Below are 5,010 nucleotides of genomic sequence, written 5' to 3' on the forward strand. Positions count from 1 at the left end.
TTTTTATCTTTGTATATACATACTCACACTATATTATATAGTTATATATGTACTACTGACAGTCAACTGGCAAAATAGCCGACTTATTGTTTTGTGACATTTGTTCTTTAACCTTGTCACATGTGTTGGCCTCATTAATATGGATGTCCCTTTTTTCAAAGAAATAATCACATTCAAAAAGGTACTGATGTTTAATATCAGTTTTTATCTCAAAGTCCAGTAGAGGGCAACAACTTATAAGGCATGGAGCTTCCAATACGGAAGCTCACATGCTCCAATACATTATGCATTGTACATTGTACATGTTAGAATAAATTCATGCTAAGAGGCTCCTTCAGGTCTTCTGTGAATAATTATCATATATTTATATAAAGGTTGTGATTTGTATTTATGAATACAATTAGCTGACCATAACCCTACACCAAAATGTATTGATCAAATAATGTTCACCTTATAATGATAGTACTACAATATTCTGTACATGATGCTCAATATATACCTGCTGTATAGCACCTAAAAATTAATAATGTAAATTCCACTTAATTTGTATTTTAATGTGAAAAACAATAAACCCTTGAGCACCTATTATTGTCTTATTTCTGTTCAGGGATGCGGAAGCTAATACTGTACATGGTAATTCAGGCATATTGTATATCAGTATATCAATGTGCAATTAATATGATGTGTCTTGCATGTTTTGTGCTTTATGACTGAGTAAAAGGGTTTACAGAACATTAGGAAACTCCACCTTCTCTTCTACAGAAGCAGATCCATCTGTAATAATAATATTTAATCAGAAAAGGAAAATGCTGTCTACAGCTATTCATACACAAAAAGGTTTTAATAAAAAAATTAAAATCTGTTTGTAAAAAAGCTTTTATGTTTTCTTTCTGCTCTCATATTTCTTCCTATCCACAATAAAAAGCTTTTGTTCCTGTAATGAGGAAAATACATAGAAAAGACCTGATTGATAAAAGTTAAGAATTACATTATTATAGAGAAGCAATGCAGTGCAAAATGTTCATGTGTTCTTTAATTCCTTCTGAAAAAATTGTGTATTTAAGTGTGTTTCCTGTGGTCTTGTGCTTCTGGGGCAATGTTACTTATTGTTCTCTCTGCTGGAGAGTAAATTATACCTGCAGTGCAAGAATATCCCTGTTTCCCACTTTATCAATGCTGGTGATGTTTACTTTCTCCACTTATCATCATCATCATCATCATCATCATCATCGTCATCAGATTATCAGTTTTCTGCAAAATGGTGGGAGGGGGGTTGGTCAGAAAAGGTCATTGTTAATAATAGAGAGAAAAGATCAGCTGAAGAAAGAAAGCCTGTAACTAACACTGGTAACTAGTAATTTGCTTTCTGCTCCCCTCATGTTTGCACACCTTTTACAATAAAAGCCCTCATTAACCATTTAGGTCTGAGCTGCCATTTAAGTGGCCTAGGAACACCTGTTGTTTGTCCCAATGGCATTTTACAATGGGACCTAGACTCAATGGATCCCAGCAACTTCCATTGTTGGATGTGTCTCATCCCCTGAACAATCCACAGATCACGTCCATAGAAATGCAGCCTTGCGCTTACATTGGGAGTGCAGTGGGTGCAGTGGCAGTGTGATGGTATAACACTCACTGACAGCATGGAGACTCGGGTAGCTATTACAGCCCTATTCTGCTGTTCCTTGAAGCATTGAATCTCTAATATTGTGATTCACTGATAGTCAGCTTCCTGTTTACAACTTACATTAAATAAAAACATATTATAGTCACAGCTACCCAGATTCTCTTTTATTTGCACATTTGTTATAAGCTCTGCATTGTTAGAAAGAACTAGGTCCAGCAGAGTATCATTTCTAGTTGGGGCTACTATAAACTCTACCATAAAATTATCTTGTATTAAATTCACAATTTTTACTCCAGTCAATGTCTGGGTAGTTGAACTCGCCCATGATTAAAACACTTCTGCTTTTTCTATCTGTGCTAGTAGTTGATTCTCTATTTCTTCCCCAGCACTGGGGGCCTATAGCAGACTCCAATAATAATTGTGTGGTATTTAACCCCACAAATTCAACTTAACCCATAATGCCTCCACCTCATTGCTTGTTCCATTCACAATTTCTTCTTTCACATTCACTTTCAGATAACTTCTCACATACAGACAGACACCACCACCCTTTCGTTTGACTTTAGGAAAGAGAGTATACCCAGGAATATTGACAGCCCATTCATGTGAAGAACAAAGCCGGGATTCAGCACTGCCAACTAAGTCATAATGCTTTTCACTCATTAAGGCTTCCAACTCCCCAATTTTGTTTGCTAGACTTCCAAATCACACGAATTACTGGCTCTATGTCTATATTTTGTGCACGGAATGTCTATTGGTAGAAATGGATTTATTGTAAATGATAAACTGATGGTAAATTGCCCTGAAGTTTGTGCATTTGTAGCATGTGGCAAAGAAAGTAAGACTTAAGACTTTTAAAAAACCCCATCATCTAGCAGACTTTTGTTTTTAGTGTAATCCCAGGCTCAACTTTGTCCCAGGCTCTACTGGTAGGGTGTTTGCTGAGGAACTGTATTTTGTGATTGTATATTCCACTGGAATATATATATATATATATACACACACACACACACATTTTACATACACACAAATGCACATCTCAGATACCATCTATAATAAAACTTGACCTAGTAAATCTCTAAAAAGCATAGCATAACATTGTTTAACCATGTTTCATTATAAAGCAATATGGTCACCGAAAGGTTAGGCTGTTGAAGAATATAATTACCACGAAAGTGCAAATATGCAGCAACTAATCACCTTTGATCGATCTATTGCAGGTCTGATGACCAGAACAGAAGTCTGATTGATTGTAATGGGTTATAGCAAATTTCCACCTGCTTAACAAATGACCCTTGAATGTGTTTAGTAGTTATGATAAAGAAGCTTCACAACATTGTGTTCATTCATTTTGTCTATCCTGTCAGCAAATTTGCAGCTAGACCTTTAGGACGGCTGCTTTCAATGTGTCCTACTGTTCACATGGTATTATGACCCTATTAAATCCTATAGAACGTTGTATATCCTCAGATAAGAAAGCATGGGTCATTGGTTCTAGATATCTGCTTCATCCAACAAATTTTATGATGGGTTCTACCTGTCCCATGTACATATATCTTCATATCATATCTACATGAACAGGTCTGTGTCATGTTTAGTTGAAACAGAGTCAACAAAGACCAACAAAACCATCTCTCAGTATTAAAGCAAATATATAAAACTAATACCAACTAATAATGGTAAGTCTTTCTCTACTGAAATAAAACAAGCTTGTACCTAATAGAGATGTAAAACACCCAAAATGCATGTTGCTTACTTCAGGACAGTAAAAAAGAGCTTCCACCTACGTAGGGGTCAGTATTTGGCACATTATTATAGATTAATTTAATAAACTGTAGAAAACATCTAAGGAGCAGTCTTGAAAATTTAAGACCACATGAACTTTTGGAGGACATTTGGCGGCAACTATTAGTGCTAAATGTTACAGCCACAATTATATGCTATTTTTCCCAGGGTGCTATTCTATTCACAGTATGTTGCATTAGTTTAAAACATAAAAAACAAATTTAAAATTCAACCTGACGAATTTTTGGGGCCACCAAACAAATTTGAGTAGGTGTGACTTATTAAGGAATATTAGGTTTGATCTCGCAGAGAATCAGGCTTTTCCCGCTTACCGAAAATGTAAGCAAGAACTGCTTTCTGATTCGCAGAGAGGTCAAGCTCTCAACGATCAGGAGGAAAATCCTCTGCGATCACACACTCTTCTCAATGAATGCAGCCATGTTACAGATACAAATGTATCATTTGTAAGAGATACTTATATTACAATGTCAGGAGGTTCTCCTATGCTGGGCATCTTCTCAATGAATCCAGTTTTGGCTGCATTCATTGAGAAGAGTGTGCGATCCCCAGGGCACTGGAGGTTAATTAACCTCTAGTTCCCTGGGGATCTTAAACAGGAGGATTTCCAGAACTGAATACAGCTCTGGGAATCCTCCTGTGTAAATTTCCTCTTCCTTTGGTTTCGCAAAAGCGGTTCTCGCTCATCCCTAGTGGCCACATATACTGCTGATTTCATGTTCCTACAGGTATACCTACATTGGCCTCCACATTAGGATGCACCTGCCTGTGCCTTCCCAAATGGTTAAACATTATTATCTGCATCCCCATCTTATCTCTACCATTGACAAAAGAGCACCAGTCCCCCTATAACTGTCACATAAGCTGCTCTGAATTTGTCTTCTCACCATTACAGTTAATGTAAGTTACCAAGTCAGGGTCCCAAAACTGTCCATACCACTCCAGCTGTGTTTTGTACAAAGATGTACATTGACACTTTTCACAGGTTTTTGCACAGGGCTGCATACTTTGTGAGGCTATGCTTTGTATAGCGTATATAAATATTTTTATATTCGAGTTGTCTAAGAGCATTTATTATTTACACAAATAATATAGGTGTTTATGTTGTGGTCTAAATTTTCTTCCATTCCAAACAAGCAACAATCCCATCAACTAATAATTTTGTCAACTAATATTTGAATGCAGAGTGATCTATTTACAAAGAAAAACATCTGATATTCATTAAAAGATATGGTGGAGAATCAAATATTGTATTGAAGCACATGAACCTGAATCCCCACCAGAGAATGTTTCTGTGAATGTCAGATTCCATGGTTTATAAATAGACCCCAAAGGGTAAACCCTTTCTATTTGGAAAAACATGTTTTCCTATTCTTCCCACAAATGTTCCTATTCTTCTCCAAGCATTGATTTTCGATACACTTTCAGATACACAATGATGTGAAAAATCATCTGTAAATACAAAATATAAAGTATACTATCCTGTTAGGTAAATTTCTCCTTCACACAGTCAACAACATTAGAAAGACACGATTCAGAAACAATATCTTCAAGTTATTTCTTGTTTTTTCTGTGGAGAG

This window comes from Pyxicephalus adspersus, chromosome 10, assembly GCF_032062135.1.
Source record: "Pyxicephalus adspersus chromosome 10, UCB_Pads_2.0, whole genome shotgun sequence".
Taxonomy (NCBI): domain Eukaryota; kingdom Metazoa; phylum Chordata; class Amphibia; order Anura; family Pyxicephalidae; genus Pyxicephalus; species Pyxicephalus adspersus.